Source organism: Pygoscelis adeliae, unplaced genomic scaffold, assembly GCF_000699105.1.
Source record: "Pygoscelis adeliae isolate BGI_AS28 unplaced genomic scaffold, ASM69910v1 Scaffold308, whole genome shotgun sequence".
Lineage (NCBI taxonomy): Eukaryota > Metazoa > Chordata > Aves > Sphenisciformes > Spheniscidae > Pygoscelis > Pygoscelis adeliae.
The window spans coordinates 1060161-1086459 of NW_008825306.1; the positions used below are offsets into that span (position 1 = coordinate 1060161).

General features: G+C 42.0%; 1 protein-coding gene across 4 annotated transcripts in view; it reads left to right on the top strand.

The window, feature by feature from the left end:
- Positions 1 to 214: 214 nt before the first annotated feature.
- TRERF1 (transcriptional regulating factor 1) overlaps positions 215 to 26299 on the top strand; it is a 72519-nt gene continuing 46434 nt past the window's right edge. For all 4 annotated transcript variants that reach the window (XM_009330163.1, XM_009330166.1, XM_009330165.1 and 1 more), the window contains exon 1: positions 215 to 273. The gene's annotated coding sequence lies outside the window, so the exon portion shown is untranslated. The remainder of the gene's footprint in view (positions 274 to 26299) is intronic.

The window sequence follows — 26299 nt, forward strand, 5'->3', positions numbered from 1 at the left end:
GAGCGTGTTTCTTACAGAACATGTTACAACATCTTTAATACCTTTATTATCCAGGTTTCCCAGATTACTGCGGACGGGAGGGCGACTTGCCTGGGGTGTAGATTATACTGGAATGGCAGCAGAAGTTTAACTTTTTTTTTTCCCTCCTTGAACTGCTTATTAGCCTTTTGTTGTAAGGTTATCAGGAGGTATTAATGGACTTTTCCTTTTGTTACAGATGGAATTTTATGACTTGCTGGATTCTGAATAGGACAAGGAGATGTGTCTGATAAGGTAAGAGAGAGGGTAAGATAAACATGTTCCTACACAAAACAGTCTCGCTCGTTTCTTGTTCGGGTTGAAGACAACCATTTCTTTCCCTGACAGAATCCTGCAGATAATTGAGATATTTATTTTTAAGTTACATCTGTCTCTGACCTTCTGAGCAGTGACCATCTCTGTTCTGTGCAGCTTCTGTCCCAGTCCTTTCTCCTGGTGAACTGATGTACAAAGTCCAGAAGACAAAAACGTATGCCTTTCCAGGCATGGGGGTTAGCAAGATAGGTCATACTTATCCTACTATTTTAGAGCTTTTTATGAAGTAGCAGGTGAGGTAGAAGAGTTTTTGTTCAGTTTTGAGATACTGCCCCTCCCCGCCCCCCCGACATTTGAAAGGTAAAAAGATCTTTGAGCTGGTTTAACTTCTACGCTTTAAAACTTGTTTTTCCTGTTGCAGTATTTTCGAATTTGGACTGTTTTTATTAGGACAGAGTGTATATGTGTAGAAAACCTCTAGGTTTGAGTTTGAAATGAATATTTGCTGTCACTAATGTGCTGAAGGAAGCTGTAGGTTTGCTGATTTTTGTTTTTATTTTTTTTTTAATAGCAGCGTTTTTAAAAGGCAGTGTTTAGATAGGTACTTTTTTTTCTTTTGGTTTCTAGTTCAGAGGCTTCCACTGTCAGAGAGGAGCAGATTTCTTTAAAGCTCTTAGGTGTTGAGACGACCATATTCAAACAACAAACAGCCAAACACAGTAGTAGTATTACATAGGGATTGTCAGTGTCTTTCAACTTACTTCAACTTTTCAACTTTCAACCACCCTGCGACTATCCAGTTCTATCACGTATGTGTTTCGTTTTGTCTCCTCTGTCTTCCTGAGCTCTGTGCCATTTACAGGCCTCAAAAATCCCTATTGTTCTTTTTGGCTGTTGGTTGGAAAATGTAGTGGAAACAGCTAAATGCATGATGTGTGAGGACCAGGACTAAATTACTTTTTCCTTGGATTCAGAGATTTAGCTCTTGTAGACACTCTTGAGTTTTTGATTTTGTTTTTTTTTCCATTTAAGTTTTTGTTTGCTAAGTAGAGTTACCCTTTGGAGGGTGGCTGCCCAAGCAAGAACCAAAAACTTTGAATGGCTCTTGGCACTGTGTGGAGTATGCAAAAATCAAAGGCTTCCTTGCTGCTTAGGTTTTTTTTGCAAGTGTTAGGCATTTTGTCCATTCAAACTACCCTCTTTCATGCCACTGTTGAATCGTGTTACGAATATTTTATTTAATGGCTTACTCCTTACCCGAACGTGGTCTTGTATGTGTATAGTTGGTAAAATACAGCTCTTCAGGTGAGAGGTCTTGCAGTCTGCAGTGCTATTACACAAAGCACCTCGCACGCATACCTCGCTTGTTATGTAAACGAGCTTCTTCACTTGCACATGTTCGAACCGGTCTACCTATGCTCCAAGAATGGGTAATTAAAATTGCTTTCAGGACTTCTTAGAGCGTGTTCAGCCCCAACTGTGCCAGCGCCCCTCTGTGCACGGGCGGTTCTGCTGCCGTCCCAGCCACTGGCATTGCTGCGGCTGGAGGCCGGGCAGTGCCCACCACGGCATCACCGCTGGCGTGCATATACTCTCATTGAAAAGCAGCATGGCCAGGATGGAATGGGTAGAAATGCAGGTTTTCGGGCTGGTTTGGTCTCGCGGATTCAGTCGACTGAGAAGTTTGTCTGGTGTCAGTGCAGTGCTGGGGACTTCCTTGGCATGCACATGGGACGGCAACTTAGTCGTACTTGCTCAGCTGCTAGTGTTTTCCTAAGATATTACTCCTCATGTATTATATGTATATTATATAGTATGTATATTATATAGTTTAATTTTAAGTACTGTTCTTTTCTGCAAAGTGGATATTGATGAACCTGTGTGCTGTAACATGGGCAGCTCTTGTGGCACAGCAGCTGGCTGCTGTTGTACCATCTTTCCTGGGGTGGGCGAGCTCTTCCCTTTCCTCATAAAACAACACCAAGGAGGGTCTCTCTCTAGCAAGTTCTGCAGCTGGAGGCCATGACGCTTTCTCTCGCCACAGCTTTATTGCCAGCCCCAGGCACGTACAAATCATGAGCCTGATCCCTAGCAGTCACAGGACTGGCTTTAAAATGAGATTCTTTCCACTGGCTCTTGTCTTTTGCCTTTAGAAGAAAACGTTCTGCCCTCGTTTTGTGTGATACCTTCTCAGGGTTGAAATTAATCCTGAGCTATGAATGTGTGTATCTCATTCTCCTTTCTCTGAGAGGGCTTCGTTTATCCCTTCCCCAGCAGCCTGGGCTGGGGAAGTGCCACTGTCCCTACTCCCTGTCCTCCTGCATTGCAAGAAGCGGCTGTCCTGGTCATGCTCCTTCTCAAGGCCACAGTTGTCAGGTGTCCCTTGTTCTTGCAACTATCCCTTACTACCATGGCATCAGTATTATTTTATTTATTTATGTATTTATTTTTAACCTTCTGCTCCCTTTCTGCGTTCCCTCTCCCCGTTTACACTTGAGTTTCCATCCTTCCAGACAGGCATCTGGATCCTGCCCCAAGCGTGCCCTCGGGTCCTGTCTGTGCCTCCTGTCCATGTTTTTCCCTTGGCTGCTTACAGTTTTCATGGATATTGCCCGACCCGTTCCCTGCTGTTTCTTCTTCTGCGGGAGTACTTCTGAAGCACTCACGTGTTTCTTGCTGCTGCAATTAAAGGAGTTGCTATATTTTAGTCCCATTTAAAGCAACGAGAGACAGTCCAGTCTGTGCAGGGAGTAATTTTGTTTTAACCCTAGCCATGGTGACTTCCTTGTAATGGCTGGCTTTTGGCATCCATCCTAGTGATTACGTGACGGGGTCGAATAAAAAAAATGAATAATAGACCTTTTAATATGCCTGAAGCCTAATGATGAAATTATGAGACTTGGCGAGCTTGCAGCAATGTTGATAGGTGCCGGACCTCTCGCCCAATATTTTCTTTTCCTTCCCCCGTACTTCCCTGTGCCTTTATCTTACTTCCTTCCAAGGAACCCAGGGCCCTTGTGAACTGCAAGTCAAGTTCCACATGATGTCTGCCCAATAGCTCGGATCATAAATATAAAATCATTCTGTGAGGCCTAATCTATTTTCAGAGGTACGTTTATGAGCTAAAAATTACTTTGATCACTGAAACGGCATTGTGTCATTTTTGGAATGAAATGACAAGGAAGTAACTGTTATCAGGCCTATTTTCACCCGCCGTTAGCTTAGACCTGACGAATTGCAACTCCAAGGTCACTTGCCTTAACAGTTCCAAATGAGGTTGCCAATTAATATTGATTATCTGAAAAGCAGTAGGCTGATGGATATTCTATTAATAATAGCTGTTAATGCACTTTATAATAGCAATCTGTTTTGCAAACATTTTCTGGTTGTTCTTTTTTAATGAGTCTTGACAGTGAAAACCCTTGTTTAACACATGCAGAGCTACGGTAACTGGTTGAAGTACTTGTGTTTTTTTGCATTTTGGGTGTGTTTTCGTTGTTTTTTTTACTGGGAGTAACACTTGATTTTGAGACCAAATTGAGACAAATTCAGAGAATGATTTCTGTCTAAACTGGTGCATTGTGGTTTCTTCTTGTGTTAGTGCACGTCAGTGCAAAACTCTTGCATCACTGCTAGATGAGTTTTAATAACTTCCTTTGACATTGCCTATGAATATTTTTGTCTCCACAGAAGCCATCTTAGAAAATCTTTCAAAGTAAGAAAGCTAATTTGAATAAAACCGTAACAGGTAATTTGAGTTCCTTTTCTTGTGCTGCTAAGCTGTTTTGTCACAATATGTGGAAAGTACCTGGAAAGCACAGGGAGAAAAATGGGAAATCTCTCATGCATAAGGAAAAGCCTCTAGTTAACAAAGTTGGGGGGGGGGGGGGGGGAGAAAATATCTGTGTAAATGTAGACATCAAGGTAAATGCTAATGCCTTTTCTTTTTCTTCCAGAAAATTTGAATATTTGCACAATCTGATGTTGCAAGTTGTAAACGCTTAACACTTTTAAAAGAATAAATTACTTCAGTGCCTGAATATGTAGGTAACTGTCAGAGTCAAAGGATCAAGTGAGTTGAAAGGAATGTCTGGAGAACTCGGTATAGGCAGATACCAGGTGGAATATAGAAAGCAGGGGAATACGTTCAACTAATATAACAGAGGCCTAGATGTAAGTTTATATATAAATTAAGACTAATCATGTTTCGAAAAATGCATTTCTGTAGTTCTGCTTTTAATGTAAAAGTGGAATACTCACTTCCCCCTCCCCATCTCTGTCACACTGGGTTTCCCAAGCTGTTTGTTTTAAGACCTGTGCTGCTTCTATAAAAATTGAGATGGAAAATTAACCTATTTAATACTTTTCAAACTACCCTTACAAAAAAGGCCACCTTTTGCTGTAGAATATCCTTGTTGTGAGTTGGCTGGTTCTGTAAGATGTAAGTAACTTTGCGCTCTTGACTAAGCAATTAAGAGAAACTGAAATCATTACTGTAAAATGCACATTAAAGCTATAGGACTAAGATGGAAAGAGCCATTTCAGCTTTTGCTTGAGAAGTGAACTGATCTGAAGTTCCCTTTGGAGTACGTAAAGCACAAACAGGATGGGGTGCAGGTTAGCATTGCAGTCTCCGGGATGCATGTTGCTCGTCTTTCACCCCACCCCACTCAGTGAGCTAATGCAGGGTATAAACCTGGCAAAACTACTAGCTCTGACTTCGCCTTAGGGTTATTTTTCTGACCCAAGTTCTCTGGGCTCCAACGGGCATGCAGGCACAAGGGGAGCGTCAGGGCAGACCCTGGGGGTTGCAGCTGCCCCTTTGGGGTGGGCGCCTGCCAGAGCAGGTCAGCAGGGTGACATGGGCATCACTGCTGCTGCTCACCACTGAGCCCACTACCCTGACTGGATGCAACCTTCTTTCTCCCTTCTCTGATGTTGGTGGTGTGACTGGAGCTCAGAGGCGTGGTGTGGGGAGCAGGTGACCCTCTACCTGGTGAGCGCGCAGGGTACCAACTCTGCGGCTGTGGGGCGGCCGCCAACTTCAGTGCTTGAAAATAGTGCTGGCAGCCAGGAACTTCTAACTGCAGCTCTGCTAATGACTAGTGTTGTGGTTTTGGGCAACTCCCTTGGTTGTCTTTGAGTCAGCTCCCCTGTCAGTAAAAAGGGGATGATACTCCTTCGTAACTTACTGTTGAAATGATTAATTATTGTGCTTCAGATGTCAAGGTCCTGCCATGTATTGTTACCATTGGCGTGGAGAGGCCTCTCGGCTTTTGTTAAGAAACCCTGGCTCCAAGAACACAACAGGTTGTGAGGACTGTTTTGTTTTGGTTTTTTTTTCCTGTTAACTTATGAAACAGATCAGACTGACTCTTGGTACCGAAGTGCTAACCACCACTACCGACCATTTGAATCTTGGCCCCCTCTCCTCCCCTTTTCCTTCCTCTCCCTTCTTGACTGTCCACTCTTCATATCAAATCTTTCCTAAATGAATTAAAGACAGGGTGCCAAACAGAGTTAAAATGGAAATTTTAGTTCAGGCTGAAGGTGAAATCCTAGCAGTGAGGCTAAGGGTTTGCTGCTGGTGTAGCGAGATAGAGAAATGTTCTGCTTTTTTCTTTGAAACCCATTCCATGTGGAGGCTGTGCAGTTTCCAGACGCTGACTTGGTTGCCAACCTGAGACGTGCTGTTTAAGGAGAAAGAAAAAAAAAAAAGTCTAAAAATAATGTTGGGGGGAGCCCCGTGAGTGAAAAGTTGCAAAATTCACATATGAGATTAAACTTAACTTAAAACCCCCGAGATATTTAAATTAAAGGAAAGTATTAGTTGAGGTACCCAGACAGAGCTCTGAGAACAGCAGAAGTTTGTTTAGAATCACAGAATCATAGAATCATTAAGGTTGGAAAAGACCTCTAAGATCATCAAGTCCAACCATCAACCCAACACCACCATGCCCACTAAACCGTGTCCTTAAGCGCCTCATCTACCCGTCTTTTAAATACTTCCAGGGATGGTGACTCAACCCCTTCCCTGGGCAGCCTGTTCCAATGTTTAGCCACTCTTTCAGTAAAGAAATTTTTCCTCACGTCCAATCTAAACCTCCCCTGGTGCAACTTGAGGCCGTTTCCTCTTGTACTATCGCTAGGATGTTTGCTGTTAATCTCCCACAAAAAATGTGCTCTCTTGGTTCATGATTGACCCCCAGCTGCAGGGGGTAACTTCCTGCTCCTCTTGAAAGAGCTGATGTGTTAAGGAGCTGAGGGCTTTCCCTAGTCCACCCATTTGGGTGGTGGGGTTGTATGCAGCAGGCAGCTGTCAGTGTTCCTGCTGGGTGGGTGCCTGTCTGCAGCCCAAGAAGGAAAGCCAACTGTGACTCTCGTTTACCCTCTGGGTGCCCTCTTGATGCTGAGCCAGTGCACCTTGAAATTACAGGGGCTACTCATGACTTGTGGACTTCATAAATTCCAAGGAATGGGCTTTAGTTTTAGAAAACATATTCTGTGAAATACATTGATAGACTTCAGTCCCCAGAACAAGCCTCTGGTATCTGTTCATCCTGTCTTACTAGTGCAGATGACGAACTCACACTTGGTAATTTCTACAGTGAGTCCATAACTTCTGTTGTTACTTTACAGAGATGCCCACCTCTGACTATAAATGGCAGGAGGAGACACGTCCCAGTTGTAAATTACAATAATTTCTCTCCGGAAGAATTTTAGGCAATTCTATTTTGTTCTATAGAAGTGCTTACGTGTTTTGTTCATGATTGTAGTAGTAGTATAGCAAACTTTTTTGTTTCTCTTTATCTATGGAAGGATGTAATATAGTGCATCGTCCAGGTGTTTTTGTTTAATACAAGTTGCTATGAGTTAAAAAGTGGAGAGAGGAGGGTCTGGATATCTTAAGCTTTGGTGCTCAGATCTGCCATGAGTGATTCTACTTGGAAATCGCTTCACGTTCCTCGTTTAGCCACACAAAAACTTGAGTCTCCAGCACCAATTAACATTAGCTAGAGCAGCAGTACGGTCGTTCGCAGTCTGTCCTGGAGCTCTGGGAAGAGCCTTGAATACCCCGAACTGAGGCTGTGGAGCACTTTGAAGACAAATGAACTTTGATTTTAATATTCTGATGATGTGTAGGGATCAGCCGGTGCTGCTGAAGAGATGTGCTCCAAGAGCCGTACTGGCTGGAGTTACCTAAACGCAGAGGTCTGTATTTCCAAATGATTAGCGTTGCTGCGAAGTGGGGAAGATGTAAACGCCAGAGGAATTGTACAGGGTTTTAGTCAGCTGGATAAGATAGAAAGTGGTTCTTGTGGATACTGCATTTTGCAAGCTTGCTGTTGATGGGTTTCCGAGCGTGCTACACATCATCTCAATCAACTGTAATTATGTACAGTCAGGCAGAGGAGATTAATTCTGAACTCTTCAAAACTTTTTCCTCTGCCCAGCAGCATCTTTTTGGGGACTAGTTTTGGCTAATGTATTCTTTATCTTCTGAGTTAATTTTGGTAGAGTCATTTAGCCATTTTGTGGGTAAGTCACTGATAACCATTATCCTCTTTGATAAGCCAAATATGCAGACTTTTTAAACTCTCAATGTAAGATGTATTTTCTGAATCTTTAGCTGTTCTTGTGGTATTTTCTTTTCTGAAGTGAATAAACCAGAAATGCATGTTGGCTTTGCTGTTACTGTTCTTAGATAATACTCTCCCTCCCTGCCTTGCCTTACACAAAATAATGTTCTTCTCCATCCAGAGGCTACGTTTCCTTGCTTAGCTGCAGATTCATGCAGGAAGTTTAGCGTCTAGATTGTGTCTGCTGTGACCCCCAGTCTTTTTTACAGGATTGTTGCCTTCTTGAATGCAATTCCCCAAGAGTAACTCTTATGGTTCTTTTTTTTTTAATTCGTAGGAGTTTGTAATTTTGTGTTATTGCTGTATTAAAACCAGCTGTTGTTCAGATAAACTGTACCTAGCAAAAGATACACTTTACCAGAAAGTAACCTGATTCGGTTTTTACTTACCGTTGCTCCAGGTTTCATGTTCTGTGCAGATGACAAGAAGTGATTTCGTAATTTCTTTCAGATCCCTGGTAACGGCAATGGACAGCATCCCATCAGGCCCCCCAAAATACCAAAGAAAAAATATGAGAGGAAGTGGGGTACATGGTGTCATTAGAGATAACACTTACAGGATTTTGAATCCCTAAATTGAACTTCTTGTACTTTTGTGTGAACATAATTACAGCTTTGAATTCTTTCTTTTAAATACCGCATGTATGTGGAGGAGTAGTTGTTTTGTTTTTGCTAAGTAGCATTTTTCTAGAGAATTGTGTTCATACCACCTGTGTTCTATTTTGAAGGTAAAATTTAATGTTGATACTACTTTTTGGTCTAGCTCTTGTATGAGATTAAGTACCAGACAGTTGCACATTTACCATAAACTAATAGTCAAAAGGTACAGTCTCGCAAAGACTTGGCTAAAACTAAATGAATAGCTTTCAATTTCCTGTGGGTGTTTTTTTTTTTTTTTCTGTGTGTGTGTGCAGTGCTTACCAATAAGGAACAGAGCAACTTTCCTCTTCTGAGGTAGCTATGTTGCCAACTTTTATACTGTTGAAGTAATTTTGTTAAACAGGAGGAAGAAAAAAGTTCGTAAATTGTCAAAAGGAATTTGTCTACAAAGTGTGCCAACAGGGTTGGGTCTGTTTTTCCTCCTCCATTTTATCAGGAGGAAAAAAAGCTTGTTGCTTTAGTACTTCATTAGCCTTTTGCTTTCAAATGCTGAGCCTTAACAGTATACTGCTTTCATGATTTATTATAACAGTTGCCTGTGAGCATAGTATTTGAACACACCTCTTAGAGATTAAAAAGGTCAAGACCTTTACTTCCGTAGGGATGTTGTACACAGCCTCATTTTATGCGTCTCACTCTGCTCATTTCTGAAGCGACTTGAGTAATCTGCTTAGGGCAGTGTGGGAAGCTTGTGGGGACTGGAGTAATGGTACCTTCCCAGGAAAGCCACCTTCTGATGGTCAGGGAGTACTCTACGTTTGGTCTGTCTGTCGTAGGCTCAGATGAATTTTACCTCTAATAAATACTGGTGGTGTCACCTTCGAAAACTTGAGTGTTATTCTAATGATCGCATGCTTTTTGTTATACAAAGGAAAAGTGTACACTCTCTGGCCCTTATCCTAGTCTGTGCTGTTAAAAACAGACAGGCAAAAGAGTAGACTCGGCTGTGTCCCACTTAAACTTCCTCTGGATTTCTTCAGTAGTCAGCTTGGAAGAACAAATTATCTCCTGTCCTTTTCCTCTCTGCTTTCTTCTGCTGGCTTGCAGCTTAAAATATCATCCCCTTTTGTAGCCTTAAGAGGGGGTGATGATGAAAAGTCTTCGCTAGAAGTGTTCTCTGAAGATGAACTAGTTACACTATCAATCCCACCAACAAAACTCAATTGAAGTAGAGCTTTTTGACACAATGCTAGGAGGATATCCAACAAGCTTTTACTGATTGAAAAACATGAAAAATGTGCTTGGGATGTACCTGTGCAGCTTGCTGTGTAACTTTTTCCTTTGATGATCTTTTGGATGGACCATGCTGCCTAGAAAACTTCCCGTTTCTACCAAGAGAGGCTGTTGGAGAGCCATAGAGGGGTGCCTGCATTATCTCTGTAGTAATTGACAAATGCATGCTCCATGTGTCACTTACTTGGAGAGACCAGCTGTTGTTCCTCAGTTCTGGTTTGAGGGTTAGAGTCAGATGAGGGTGTGTTCTTGTTTCTCCAGTTTCCAGACATGGTGCGAGGGAATGAAAGGGATGAGATGGCATGCTCTGAATACCCTAGTGAAGAGTGGAGTCTTGAGATGTTTTGTGGCTCTGACTACTTGAGACACAAAAGAGATGAAAACTATTGTTTAATTTAGATTTCAGCAGGTACTTAAGGGTCATCTGTAGGATAATCTGAAGTTCTGTCATTGATTTCTGGTGAGACCTGTTATTGTATGAGATTTGAGTAAAAGTAGCAATGGCCACTGTTCAACAAAACCATAGCTGGCAGTGGTTAATGACGACGTATTCTCTTGCATTATTAGAGTACTTTTATTAAAACAAGAAAGAGGGCTGTGTGTCCGGATGTCATGTTGATGGATCCTGGTGCAAGAATCAAAACAAGTAATGCTCTTTAAACACTAGTGAGTCACGTACAGTTAGGAGCTCCCATGCTGTCTGTCATGCAAGACAAGTTTGCATTTGCTTAACCTGCCTTCTTTTCATACATGATTTTGATTTTTCACTAGTGATTAAATTTGAAAATTATTTCCTTATGTTCTCAGATGTTGCCGTAATATTAAAGTGTTAATCCTTTTCTGTTTGCTCGTCCTCTTTCGTATATGTTTATGTTTACTTCTTATTAAAGAAATACACTTTTATGTAATTGTACAATATTATCTGAAGAATAGTTGAAGGGGGGGGGGAGAGAGACCAACCTTCTATGTTCTTTTTCTCTGGTTTAAAACAAATTGAGACTTACGTGATACTTTACTAGCAGTCTCTCACTTACCCAGGGAAATTACCTTTAAAGACCAGACCCTGAGAGTGTTCTTTTCATTTGGAAGGGGTTAACGTCAGCTTTTCATGTTCAGCTGGTGTGGCTGGTATCTGGGACGTAGAAACACAGCTATACAGGTTGCTGTTGGTGAGAATGTTGTTTGTATAAGTAGTTTCCATAGCAGGTGATGAACTTCCTTAATGATTTAATTACTTAATCTCAGGAAATCCTTGGGGAAAAAAGATGTCTGGGAAGTTCTGCCAGAGACTTACATAGGTGTGGTAATAGAGGAGGGAAGGGATGACTTCTGAAGTTACACGCAGGGCGGGAAGCGCTGGAACAAGCGTTGGCCAGAAATGCTGAAATACAGAATGAATTTGGGGAGGCGGGACATGAGTTCTTCTGGAGGTTAGCCCAACAGCAAGTCACTTTAGCCTGAGCATACCTCTGAGTTTCCACCTGTGTGAGATGAATTATAATATGTGCCTCAGAAGTACTGTGAAGGTGCTAAATTAATGCTTTCGGTGGAAGATCACAGGATGCTTTGAATAAAGCTTTACAAAGTGCACAGTGTTCTTACACGCAAACTATTTGGTATTAATAGTATCTCTTAAATGACAAAGAAACTGAAATGTGCCAGATTTGTGAAGCTGGAGAAATGTTTGCTTGTTATTTTGAAGGAGCTGGAAAGTGCAGATGGAGAAGGGAGGATTGAAATCTAGGTATGGAGGAAAAAATTCCATGGACTGTCGTCATGGATGTGGTCTTGAAATCCTTCATCTTGTTGCCTTGTGTCAGTAAATCAGCTTTGTAGGTGGCTGAGCATTTCTGAGCAGGGTGAGAGGGAAGGCAGTGTTCACCAATGCAGAGTAATGCATGGCAGAGGAAGCTGCTGCTTAAACTCTTTATTTGAAGAAAATGTGACAAACCAGGAACTGCTATAGTCCTTTCTTAAATAGGAAATACATGCAACCACAAAAGACAAGCGCAGAACTAAGTGACTGGCTGGAACCTATATTAGAAATCCGAAGTTACAAGAAACAGTCTCTCGGCCTACTTTGCCGTTTGGATCATACTTCAAAAGCTGATAAAAAGGCCAATATGCAAACCCGCCAGCAGAATAACAATTAGCGGCATTTTAAGCTGCGCATTGTCCTTTCAAGCGATGCCTTTATCTGCTCCGCTTGGTGTCACTGAGATGCAGGCGCTCTTCATAGTGGGTGGGGATCTTTGCTGTCCTGTCCGAACTGTCCCCAGCTTCAGGGTGTCTCTGTCTGCTTTGCCCAGGCTCCGCTTCTTCTCCACCACAGGCTTGATGGGGGCTTACAAAAATCACTTGGTTCGCTTGAAGCCGGCTCGCAGAGAATGGGAGAGATTCACGTCGTCTCAGATGGCTGGAGCTTCTTGCTGTGTTTCAGTTATTTTGGTTGGTAACAGTGAGGTGTGAACTTCCTGTGAGCAGGTGAGAAGTGAAAGCCCTGCCTCTCCCTTGCTTGGGATACTAGCACGCTCAGAAATGAGGAAACTGCTACCCTTTAACTTTGTGATGGAGGTCAAAACACAAAAACCCCCCCAAACCCCTCTTACTGAGAGAAGCGAGTCCTCAGCTTGGCTATTTAGGAACAGCTACGTGATGATCAGGGCGTTCTGATGGGCAAGTTGGCCGTCCGTTGTTAGTTCTGACCAATGAAACATTTTATTTTTAAATGAGCTCTGGTAGATATGTTCTTAGCTAATCAGTTAAATATCCTAGGGAAGGCTTTGTGGCTAGTAATTAATTCTGGTAATTAATTCTGCTGTTGAACTAGGGTTCAACAAATGGCTGCACTGGTTTTACTTAAGCAATGCTAACCTGAGGAGATGTGTTGAAACTTCTTTGACCTTTGTTAAAAAGTTAAAGCTCTATTAAACTTTAGCCAAGGAAAAGAACACCTTTAGGTCTACATTATGGTGTTTCCGTCCCCTAAATAAATCCATGTGGACAAAGCAGCACTGGGTAGTTGGGTCTGGTGTCTAGAACCCTGCTTTTCAAGGGAACCCTCTCATACAGGCTGTAACATCAACTGACATCCAGCAACGTTGCGACGATGGGTTCAGACTCTTCTACCCCTGCTCCTCTTTATGCATGCTCCTCTTCCAGCGTACCGTTGCAATGCTGGTGCCACTTGTCTAAAAGATAAAGTTCTCTTACTCTAGAAAAGCAAAAGTAGTACAACTAAATTCTTACTTTTGTCTATATTACTCCTATTTAGTAATGATAGGAATTCTCCTTTTTGAGCTAAAAGCACAAGAAGCACTATGTTTTGACAAGTTGTTCTGACTCAACTTCAACCATAGGGTTTTTTTTTTAATAGTCACTAAATGCTTTATTGTATATAAAAAACAAAACAAAAACATTTTTGTATTGGAAGAATGAGTATCTGATATGACAGCATAGAGCAAAAGTTTATTATGCGTATACAGTTGAAATCAGTTAACTTGTTTAAACTGTATTGTAGACACAGTGCTCCTGCATTTGAAAAAGTTTCATGACTCCATATAACCATATCAACATGTTTCCATAGTTAATTTCCAGCCTACAATTGTATTATCTTTTGTCTAATGGAACATCATCATATTAAGTAAACTAATAACCATAATGTTAATGTTGCTGATGCTTTATTAGATACTATATTAAAAAAAAAAAAACAACCCAACAAAACAACAAACCGCAATCCTGCATTCACTTAACCAGGGTATGTTTTAACTCATGAAGCATTTCTGTGAGGGGGAAGTGAAGGTTACATTTAAAAATACTGTATTCAGTGCTCAAAATGGACCAGTATACAACAGTATGCCATACTGTTGCTTGTGAGGACGTCAAATATACACCCAGTGCTCTTCAGCACTTTTCTGCAAAGAGGAACACATTTTGTACCAGGACTTCTGTCACATTTATGTATGCCTATGCGTATGAAGCAAATAGAGAAATAATGGCAGTGAGTATAAATGGGTGATGAGGCAATGTGATTGTTTGGAAAGGGAAGGGAAAAGTAACTACAAGCCTTTAGTTGGTAGAACTGTGATGATTTTATGTCAAGACCACTGATAATTATACTGAACGAAGTTATTTCTTCTTAAATTTGAAAATGCCACCAAAAATCAGGGGTATGGCAAATAATGACATGTCCTTTGTCACACGGGGGATTAATTTCCTTTTGGTATGGACTTATTTGAGTAGTATGAATGTTACAACAGACCAGTCCACCTGTTCACATTATGCAGAGGGAAGGGGTTGCTACATTCTGGAGAGCAGTTTACATTGGAAGGGAGCTAGAGTGATGGTAAAAAGCTGACAAAATACAGAGTCCTTGCAGCGCTACTAAAAGAATGGATGTGGTCTTCAGATGCAAAAGCCAAACATGTCCTGTAGGAGTATATAGTATTTTACCAGTGTATGATGGCACAGGATCATTACTGGAAATGTTCCTGTTTCTAAAGCAGGCACATCACAGTTCTTATGTGCCTGCTTTAGAAAAAAATGCTGTAAAAAGGAAGAAAAGGCTTCAGAGAGCTGAGAGATTGATTACAGTTGGAAAACCTGTTTTACTGTTAGTTTTTTTGTTGTTTTTTTTTTTTTTAATAAAAAGCCTATACCATGCTTACTTTAAGTGAAGTGGCTGGGTTGTATTTTGCAAATATCTATAGAGGAAAGAAAGTACAAAGCTCTTCAGTTTAGTAGGAGGAGGTGTAATGAGATTGAACAGCTGAAAGTTGAAACCAGATGAATCTGGGCTAGTTGTAACACAAATTATTAAATAGGATAAATTACTCAGTGAAACAACTCCCTTTGGATGTGATGGATTCTTGATCACTTGCTTGTGAGTTAGAACTACGTGTTTTTAGCAAGGGAGATTATTGCTGACGTATATATGTTCTGGACTTCAACAAGTAATGTATCTGCATGCAGGTCTGCGGCACACCTTGGGTGGAAGGTCGCAATGGTCGTTTCTGCTTTCTGGGCCTGTGGGAGGCGGATAGAGGCCACCTGATGCTGTGAAATGATGCACCAGCCAAGTCTGGTGTTTGTGCTCGTATTTATTCCCAGTACCATCTCTAGTAGGCTGGTGAGGTTTTCTGTTTTGTTGTTTCTTTTCTCTCTTTGACAAATCTGCTGGTTTTTGATTCATGACTCAAAAGGGAGAAAACAAGATTTAAGTCCTGCCCACCCATGCATGTAGAGAGGAGTACCTGTCGTTAGAGCCGGGAGAGTTCTGAGGGGCTTTTGTTTGGGGTATTTTCAGTAGCTGGGGGTTGGGGTTTTTGTTTGGGTTTTTTTAGGGAGATGAAAGGATTCAGACAAATGAAGTTTTGCATCCATGCAGGTATCCTGCTGGAGTAAAGAACAGTACAAGTAGAAGAGAGAGGAAAATGAACTTATGATAAAGGGTTTTATGCAATTTTTGCTTGATCTTTTGGGATATAGGTGAATTTGCACAGGTCATGGAAAATGAAAAGCTAATGCACTAGGAACCGTCCACTATTAGGTAGGTTTTCCAGATTCATTCCATATCAGTAGCAACTGGACTTTTTTTTTTTTCTCTGGTGACTGTTTACCCATCTAAAATAAAATTTGTGTTAATCTAATTTCAAATAGAGGCATGTTTCCATCACCGTGTCAAACTTCTGGCACACTTTTTGCAATAAGCATTGCCCTGTGTTTCCACAGAGAGGCGGAGGTCACACTAGTTGGGTTTCTTGCCTGCCTCTGGATTTGCCTCTTTGGGTCGGAGCAGAGGACACAAGGTAGAGCTGTTCAACACTGCTGCACCTGGGCAGTGGATCCAAGCTGGCAATTCAATATTATTTACAGGGGTGAAAATGAAATTCATATGTGCAATTTAATGTCTTAAAAACAAATTAATTCCACTTCTTGTCCCCACAGTGGCAATGCTTGTGTAGAAGTCTCTATCTAAATTGTGTTGGTGGGGAGACCTTTGTGGAGGATGAAGTGTAGTTGTGTTTTAATGAAAATTCAGTGTACTTGTAGCATTTGCGACGTTATGGCAGGGCTCTGTTTCACTGAGTATGGGGAGCTCCGTGAGGATGGCGGAGAAAATGCCACTGCCTTCACTTCTGACACGTATTGAGCGGGAATTATTTATGGTACTTCCTTGCAAATGGAGTGTTCTGTAGTATATTTGTAAATAATGAATTCTTTATGACAGGACATCTGTGTCTGTGGATCCTGTGTCACAGAACTGGTTTTCTAAATACACTTTATGATAAGATATCTATCCCTTTTCCCAGGCTGCCCTGCAACAAAGTACTTTTGTATTCCTGCTATATCTGTTACCGTTTTGACTCTGACTCGTAAATGATACATAGATAGATACATATGTAAAAGTTTTGTGCTGTTTGTTGTGAGTTGATACACTGTTAAGTTCATTGTATAATAAGTGATAGGTGTCTTTATATGTAAGCATTCTGATTTTTTCACTGTGTAAAAATCAGGTTAGGGGAAGACTTATGTGCCATATAAAATAAGTTTGCTTCTTCTAACTTTCCTGAAGAGTACATATTTTTGTAAGACAGTACTTTTTTTTTTTAATTAATAAGAACTAGTTGCTGGTTATGCCACTGGTTTGTGGAGGTCATGAAAACGCTAAGTGCAGTGTGTAATTCAGAATGGTCATACCAGAAGTGGGGGATGATTGCCTGTTTGGCCCAGTACATGACTTTGGGGCTAACCTCTTCCCTTGCTTGTCTGTGCAGTTTGAGTAGAATTCACTTGAAGGCTTGACTTGCGTAGGACCCTCCTACAGTTCATTCCCTAACAGGGCACTAGCAAAACTTCTCCGGCTCTTTAGGATAGTCAGTGGCAACACTGAGTGTAAACTGTACCTTCTTCAAAATGTTAATACCACTTTTTAAGCATCCTGCCTAGTTATTTCTTGCCACGGGGTTGTGGAAGAGGCTGCTTTACCTGCTCCTGCCTGCTATCTCCCGCATGAGCATGGGGGGTGTTTCTGTGGAGCAGGAGAAGTTGCCACCTTGGGAGACCGCAGCTTCATGGCCCGCCAGTGGGTGGCTGAAGGGGCCACCCTTGCCTGTGCTGACTGACCCACTTGTGCGGCTGTCCGCTGAACCAAGTCACTGAAAGGATCCAAGCTGGAAAAATAATTTTACGGGAGGAAAAGGCTAGTTTGTCACCAAGCCCATTTCAGTGTCTCTTTTTCTGCGCGGTCCGTGGCTGGATTCTGCTTGATCGGCGAGGGGGCAGCTGGCTGGGTCAAGGCTGGGAGCTCTGTGGGGCAGATCAGCACCAGAGCCCTGTCAAGGTGGGAGGCTGGCTGGCCTGATTGCTAGTCAGCGTGGTCCGGAGGCATGTTTGGAGCGACTGTGGAGGGAGCAGCATCGTTACTATCTTGGCCACGTTTGCTGAGCCGGTGTAATACGTTGGTTATGGTGTCACATGGATGAGAAATGTGCTGAGAGAGAAAAATGCTTTAGTTCTGGTACGCTAAAAAACCCCCAAACAATGCTGTATTTTCCTTTGGCAAAGAGTATGGAGGAGTCTTCCATTAAATCACCTCCTGCATACCCTCCCTCGTTGGTGTGTGGTGCCCAGGCAGCAGTGTGCCAGTCTGGTGCCCTGCTGTCCTCCCCTCTCCCACCCATCACTTCTCTTCCTTTTTTCCCCTCTGTAATTACTCCCAGGAACTTAGTACCAGTTACCAGTTGTCAGTCACTCAGTTTTGCAGCTAATGTACTACTAAGCCTTTTTAATTCCTTCAAAAAGAGAAAGAAGTTCATTCTGGATGCCCGCCTGCCCCTGCGCGGCTGCTGCAGTTGCCTAGCAGCCAGCGGGAGGCACCGGGAGGAGCGGCTCGCCCCTCCTTGAATCATCTGCTGAGAGAAACGAGAAGACAGTTATTACTGGTTACACTCGTTAACATCTTTTTTTCTCTGTCTCTCCCGCATGCACACACACGCACACACAGAGTCTTACCTGCTTCTGCTCAGCAGTTTCTCACGAGCTGTGAAATGGAGTCTCCTGCATTCAAGTAACCCTTGCTGCTCACAGGCTTACGCGAAATAATGCAGTAACTGTCGCGAACGACTGCGAGGTCTCAGTCTGCACCATCACAAATGTACTGCATAGATGTTTTACCATCTCTTGAAAGAGTGGGGTTGGTTAGACGCTTCAGCTGACAAGATCGTGGTTTTGCACGTTGGCCTCTTACTTAAGTTTCCCATTTTTAGTTGCAGGGTGCTCAGCGCTTCTCACTGCTTTTCCTCACAGGCTCTGATGGAGTAGCTCTGCTCAATCTTGTGGTAGCTGGAGATGTCTCCAGCTTCCAGCCAGAAGTTGTGGCCTCTTCTGCTACCAGGACTGGTAGAAAAGTAGACGTGCCCTGCCGTGGTTGAGATCTCGGGTGGAGGGTGGGCTGTGTCCAGGGGAGGCTGAGGTGTGTTGGGTTGCTCTGAGGCTGCCCTGGGGAACGAAAACACCCTGAAAACACAGTGCGTGGCTGAGGGGTGATGGTGTCTGTTAAACCGCCAGAGCAGCTTTGGTGCAAGTGAGGGATGGAGGTGCGGGTCTCCAAAAGAGGATGGGTACCAAGATGTCATTTGTAGAACTTCAGCTTTGTTCCAGAGAGTTTTCTGTAAATTTGAGCTGGAGAAGAAAGGATGAAGAATGCCTCTAACTCCTGGTGTATCCAATTAACTAGCTCACTGCTTATCTTGCCATGGTTGTAAGTGCCAGTGTAATGTACTGCTTTGGAGCAGGGACTGTCCTCCAAGTGATACAGCTGTGAAGTGTCCGGTGCAGCGGGATCCTTCCTTCCATCCTTCTCCTGTAAGGATGTTTATTTCTGACAGGCGCCTCTGACTTCAGTGGAAGTCAATGATGCAAACAGAGAAGCTGCAGTCAAACATCAGCCGGTTTCATGTGTCATTATACTTTTCATTTTAAGGCAGATTCCTAGACAGCCACGAACCTAGAGTTGGAGGAATGAGCACATGATTTATATGAAGAAATATAGCGGGTAGTGCTTGGATTTTCTTTTTAAAAGGCTAATTGTGTTAATTTGCTTGAGACACAATTATCTCAATGGGATTGATTTGTTTAATTAACTCGGGATGCCTGCAGGTTAAACAGTGAGTATAAATAGAAGGACAGTGGAGAATGTAATCACAATGTTTGTATTGCAGAAGGATTGACTCATATGTAAATGAAGTGCTGCAAGCCTGCCAGGCTAACCTAGTTCTGGGGTGGTTTCTAGATGCAAAAATCTCTCATGCTGTCATGCATAACATGGGGCCCGTACACTCAGGAATAAGTTGGTGAAGAGTGTACACTGTAGTACTAATGGCAAAAATACTTTGCTCCTGTTGTAAATACCTTGTGTAAGAGCACTTTTGTGAGCGCTGCATAGGGATGGTGTCTGGAGGAGGCGGTTTGTGCCGGACCACTATGATGGCACTGCCCTGATGCAACCCAGCAGCTTCTTCACTGTTGACCCTCTCATGAGAAATCAGTGCAGTTTCTTGTTCCCAACGTTGCAAAGACCACTTCTGAACAGAGAGCGCAACTGCCCTGTATCTACCATCCTTAGTCTGAGGATTCGTAACAGCTTTATATGTTCCCTTGTTCCCTGCTTCCTCTGCCTTACTGCGTGGACGTACCACTCTGCACTTCTGCAGAGGATTAGGTATCTTAATGGACCAGTTCTGCAACCTGTGTGTGTGTGTCTGTTGCCTACTGTTTGCGAGGGCAATGCCTGATACTTGAACGTGTCCTTTCTCCTGAGGTGGACAGTTACGTTGATGTCCCAAAAGGGAAATTCTGAGCCTTTTCTGTTAGTGTTTCGTCCTGTACCTTGAAAATCCTACATCCTGCAAATACAGAGAGGACAGGCAGGTGTTTCTGATCTTCCCCTACCTAAAGTAACTTACTCATTGTTGTGAGCTATGTAAAACTGTAGTCTTTCTCTGAATCTTTCCGAGGTCTTTGTCATAGCTTGTGGCAAAATATTGTGCAAACTGAGCACTGAATAAAAATAAAATAAGAAAGGAACAACAGAGCACCACCACAGAACCAAACCAACTAAACAAACACACATTTCCTTTTAGCAGCTTTCAGTGTATTGCTGTTTTAAAGGTGCCCTTGCTTCTGCATGAGGAGGGTGTATAGGAACACTGCAGTCTTTCACAATTCTTTTTTTTTTTTTTAATATCCTTGATAATTTATCCATCTCCCGTTAGTGTGGTTGCTTCAAACTTCTCCGTCTCTTTCCGTACAGAAATCTGTCTTTGTCCCGAATTATTCTTGTCCTCATTTTCTGAACCTTTTACTACATCTGCTATCTCAAGAAGAGATAAGATGATAAGAGCTGAACACCGCACTCTGATGGAGAACACGCTTCTGATTTATGCTGTGGCACAACAGTGTTGTCAGTCTTATCCTTTAGATAATCACGTGAATGCTTTCGTCTTTAAAATGGGAAGAAAAAAAAAATTCTGAGTTGTATCTTTGCATATCTAGCTCTGTTTTTCATTTATTTGCTGAAGACTTGATTCAAATATTGAGTTACTCCAGAACTGTTAAACCCAACAATGAGTTTTGAGTGCTTCGCATTTTTCATTTAAATGCACTTTGCTTTTTATTGATCTGCAGTGGATTTAATTTGCCCCTTGGCCTGGCCTTGCATGGTTCATCTGGAATTCTTTCCAGTCTTCTCTGGTTTTGACCAACTGTAAATAATTTTGTCATCTGTGGATTTTAGCTGTTCAGGTTTTTGGGGGGAGGGGAGAGGAGGTGTTGCCTTCACATCTTTCCAGTTCATTCAAGAATACATGAAACACTGCTATCCTCGGTGTAGAGCTGAGGGCGTCTCTCCATTGATCTTTTTTTTGCCTTATTGAAAGCTGTTTCTTTTGTTCTTGCGTATTTTCTGTGTCTCTGCTGCTTTCTAATCTGCATAAATGCTTTCCCTAATAAACCTCAATTTTCTTAGTAGCATAAAAGGATTTTGTGAAATATTGCTTGCAAGTCCAATTCCCAGCCTTTTTAAATCCATACTTATGTTTACAAGCCAAAAATACTGATGAACAGCAAAGAGAAAAGTATGGAAGTGTGTATCTGTTGGACAAGCTAACCTTGGAAAATTGTATCCTGTCGAAAATACTTGAACTACGTGCCTCAAGTCTATAGCTCTTCCACCTTCAGGACACTGTTGCTCCAGCCTTTGTTTGCATTGCTCGTTGTTACATCCTAATCCTTTGTTTAGGATCAGTATCTGTGTTGGAACGCAGAGAACTGTTTTTTCAAACTGTTACTGGTGACAGTAGTTGTCCTGCCTTATTATTTGTCTACCTGAAGGAGGTGGTTTGAGTTTATTGAGGGGGTTTTGGTTCTCGTAGCAGGTCACTCAGCTTTTCTGCCCCTGCCTTCTGCTGAGAAGGTTCCCCTTCCATACATGTCACTTGAAGCCGAGACATCTACATATGTTTTAGACCGCTCATGAAAATATTGGAGCCTAGAAGAAATGTCATACTTCTTCCATCTTGCTGTTAGCCCACTAAATGCTGTTACTCTGTTGTCAAGACAGAGACTTCAGCCCTTCTGGTGGGGTTTTGCTCTAGCTTGTGAATGTATGTTTCTCTCCTGCCTGTAAAGTGGGGTTTACCAGGCCTTTGACTAGAACTAAGTTTACTGAGTAATGCCAGTTTATCTTTTTCAAGTAAATACTACAAAGGCGAATGGTAGGGAGCCTTTGTAACTCGCATCAGTGATCTCCCAACATCTGCGGTTGTTAGGAGGGGTTTGATTCCCCTTCGTAGCATCCCGTTCTGTTTGGGCTAGTGTAAGATGGCAATATCTGAGGATGACTTGAGCTCTGTGGAAGGAAACATTACAAAGAAAGAAACTTTCTTAAAGTTTCTTTGAAGCTCAGGAGTTAAGTAATAGCAACTTTTCTTCCCAAGACACAATTTCTGACCCAGTTATGTAGAGGGCTTCATTGATGTAAACCAATTTTGGTTCTGCCTTAAAACCACTGTGGGAAAAGGTCTTTGTACAAGGTTTGTTCTTTGTTTGTTTTTTTTTAATCTGTTACAGTATTGAAGTATTAAATAACTTAATACTGCAAGAGCTTATTCTTTCCAGTCCATAGCTTTCCCTGAGAAAAAGTGAATGCGCCTCCTCAGAGGCACTTTGAAGATGATGCTACACAGACACACAGGGATGTATGCACATGTGTGCGCATACACCCAAACAGCACTGAGTTCAACTTTGAAAGCCTGGGGTGGTGAGGGGGTTAGGATGTGGAGGAGAGAGACCACGCTGGTCTGTTTGGAGACTAACACTGTGTATTTAACTTCAGAAATCATGAAGTACTATGCTTTTGTGGTGTACTTATGTGTTCAAAAGCATGCTCAGACACATTAAAAAGATATTTTCCAGTGCATATTATTTCTAAATTACAAATCCCTCACACAGGAAAGACACAGCATGCTTTTCTACAAAATTACAAGAAAGTTTTCTCCAAACTCCACAGAATGGTTAACTAGAGCAGTTCTGGGCATTTTATTCCTGTATGTTGTCTTGAATCAGGAAAACATAATTGCTGCAACTGGTGCATTTAATGGCCTCACAGATTTCTTAAAGGTACGTTCAGAAATTTGTACAGTAGATTATAGTAGGTTAGCATAGGCCAGGTAAGGAAAACTGATTATGAAAGACACATTAGGCGCTTCAGAGGAAGTTAAATTAAAGTGGAAATCATTATTTCTCTTGGAGTGGACCCTTACAGGAGTGCAAACTGAGTAATGCAGCTGGATTGAGAAGCAGGTTGCATGTGCTGCAGGGACTGCTTGGCATGAGGCAGTACCGGTGTGACAAATAGTCCATCTCCAGGTCCCTTTGCGAAGGAGTACGTTGATTGAAATTCTGGGTTTATTTTTAAAAAGTCCTCCAGGATGGTGATGTGAAACTGTCAAGAACCATCAGGAATGTGAACGAAAAACTAGAAAAGACATCAGGTAGAGAAAGACTGTCAGAGAACAAGGATGGTCTGGAAAAGGTTCAAGCGAAATGCTTTTGGTTTTCAATGTAACAAAGGCTATATGTTGCTGCTCTTGAAGTAAGCCATGCAAAGCCCCAACTGTCTCTACTGCAGAAATGCCTTTGTTCCTCAGTGGTATTTTAGAAAGCCACATCTTCAAGTAAAATTGAGTTTGACTTGCTTTTGTCTTTATACTGTTGACACCTGCTTATCGGAGCCTCCATGACAAGCATGTGTATCTAAGATGCCACCAAGGGATGGTATCCTTGAAAGGCATTTTCCATGTGGTCCTAAAAATAATACATTCTGAAATGGAAAATGTGTTTCTCCATATTCTTTTATAAGACTTAAATCTTTTTTTTTCCCCCTGTTGCCCTCACTGAAGTACAGAAAATAGGTTGATTGAAAGGCTGACTATCAAATTAAATTTGTGTATGTTTTAAATAACTTTTCACGTTGAATCTCTTGAGACTTTTATCCCTGTATCTGCAGAAATGTCAGTGAAACTTATCTTAGTCCAAGATTTTACCAGGGCAAAATCTCAAAAATGTATGCATTCATTCCCTTCACCCTCTTTTTTTCCAGTTTTATGCCAAGTTGCGCCTCTTCTCCCTTCCCTTGGGTCCTTTTTCCTAGTGCTACTTGCCCAGATGAGTTTAGGCTTGGGATACAGAGGCACATCTGCTTCCGTTAGCCAGCTGTTACACTCCTCTGTGTGTGTATATGGATTTTTGTTTGCCACAGACCAACTTGTTTATCATGGCTGGTTTGTAGAGACTGGAGGAGCTTCTTAGCACTACATAATATTCTGTGCAAGGGGAGGTGGTTACAGTTAGGAATAACTAGTTCATAAAGTAGGACGAAGCTGTTTTTACAGGAAAACTTGCTCTATTTTGCATCTGTTTCTTTTGAGTGATGAGTGGGAAAAAAAAAATCATTATTTTTGCTCTTAATTCTGTGAATTCCTGTAATGTTCAGACAAAACGTGAATAGAATTTACAAGATTATTGCAAGATTATGCAATGGTCCCATATCTGTGAGCAGTTCAGGGAAAAAAAAGTCACTGTTACTTGTACTGTCACTTAAATATGATACGAGAGAGACACTTCCCTCCCCTGCTTCCTGCCTCCTTTTATGTTCTTTGCAATGTGAATATACTAACATCTATTTGAAAGTTATTTTTGTCACCTAGGCCTTCTCCTTCACATCTACCTCAGAAGCAATGCGTGCATCTCGGCGGCATGTGTTTGTTTAATCTAAGGAAGAGCAAAACTCGTTCAGATGACTGCAAAAGCAGGAACAATTGTTAGGCTGAGAAGATGATGGCATGCATTTGTTTATCTCACCTTTAAGGTGTTTTGTAATCACTTTTTCCCACATCCAAAAGATAATTTCCTAGGAGATAATAATTAATTGATGCAAATACTGTGTGAATTATATTTGCATCAGTCACCTTGTGCTACAGCAAAGGAAGAGAAAGAAAATAGATAGTGGTCCTTTTTCTGCAGTGTGTTGAGGGCCCTTGACTTGCCCTGAGGCAAATAAACAAAATGGGTAGATACAATAGAGTAGAAATTCTTTTTTTTTTTTTCTTTTTTTTTTTCCCCCTTCCCTCCCATAGCTCCTCACCACTTCTGGCTTTGCATAGATGTGATGGAACTGTTGTTTTTGAGTGTTAAATAATATACATACTTATGTAAGAACAAGCTCTATCCCTTTTTTGTGGGAGTGGTACTGTGTGTTAGGATTTTTTTTTTCAGGCACACGACAGCAGCTTTAAGGGCTGCTGAGATTCTCGCAAAATTTCTTCCTTACGGTGCCGTCCAGTGGAAAAGGCCCGCTGCTCGGTGGCTTGCATGTGGTGCGGGAGGTGCAGCTCGGGCATTTGCTACATGCCGTTCGGCTTTTGCTACCACGGTGGCCTAATAGGACATGCGGCACTTTGGTACGTTCAGTGGTTGTTCTAATTTAGGTGGTTTGGTGTGGGTGGGCAGCTCTGTGTGTTTGGGGAGTTTTCAGCTGGGTGGGTGGGTTTGGTGTGTTTTAGTGTTAAATACAATTCCAGAGGTGGCTCTCTCGTGGTTCTCCAGCATAACAGCAGGGAAGTATTGGATCTTTGATGTTTGCCTTGCAGAAAGTTTTCCCTCCTCTGTGTTTTGTACCATTGCACCTGCTGCATCGCAGCCTGCTTTCTTGTAGCCTTGTCTTCGTCAGCGATGCGTTGTAGCCTGTCCACAAACCAAATGATGCCTGGTTCCTAAAAAGCTGATACTGGTTAGTTACAAAAAAGGTTTAACTGGACTTACTGCTGTTGCAGTTCATATCATAAACTGCAAAAGACAGCAGTATCAATAACGGGATGTTCTGAGTTGTCCTCAGTTTAGGATTCTGACCAGATCAGCTAATTTCATTAGGCTCCTGACTTCATTAGGCCCTTCTGCAATCAAGTGGAGACAGAGGGTCTTTTCTTTAGGGCAGCTCAACAGGAACTGAATTTCAGTGCTCTGGGTCACCTTCTTTTCTGGAAATTTTCTTTTTTCTTCTTTTTTTTCTCCTTTTTTTTTTATTGGCTGTATAGGAAACCTGGAGAGATGAGCCAACCAAGTTGGCGGTGGTATCAGTTGCACAGTTGTACCCATAGTTGTCAAGTAGGACATCTTTGGAGGGCGATAATGAAGGCATTGGTCTGGAGTCCTGTTTAAATAGTTTGCCCAATGCAAAATACTTTTTATAGCCTTGAAGGAATGCTTACATCTTAAAGAAATATCTATACCTGCATTTCTTGCTTTTCTAAATGCAGTAGGCCTTTGTGAATTGATAGAGATCCAAGATCAGCTCCTGAATCTCCTCACTGTTAAGAGCAAAACACAAATTGAAACTACCCGTAGTCAAATGGGTTGCAGAAAGTAACACGCATCACTTACTCCTTTCAGTAAAGTGCTCGCTGGCATATGAGCATCTGTATACAGACAGATCCCTCCTGTGCCGCTAACAGCTGTTGATAGGCATTTTCTATGATACTAGAAACTGCTTCAAAACATTCTGCCAAGCGGGAGCCCAAAATGTTCTTGTAGGTATTTCTTTCCTAAGTGAACTGACAAGCCAGAGAGGAGAAGAGCATTTGAGAGAGCATGCGAGTGTTTGACGCAACTTTGTGAATTTGAAAAGATGGAAAATTTTGTATCTGGCACAATTTGGAAAAGTGCTGTTAAACCAGACAAAATTTATTTTGTTTCCATTTTAAAAATGAAATGAAAAATTGCTGTAGGAGTTTTTCCCCTTTGATGTTACATTTTTGAGTAAAAGCGTAACAACTTGGACGGGGCTAGTAGCTGGCTGGTGGAAGCTTAGTCTGTACGAGGCCATCCTCGGAGGGAAAGGTTGGGGGAAATAATGGG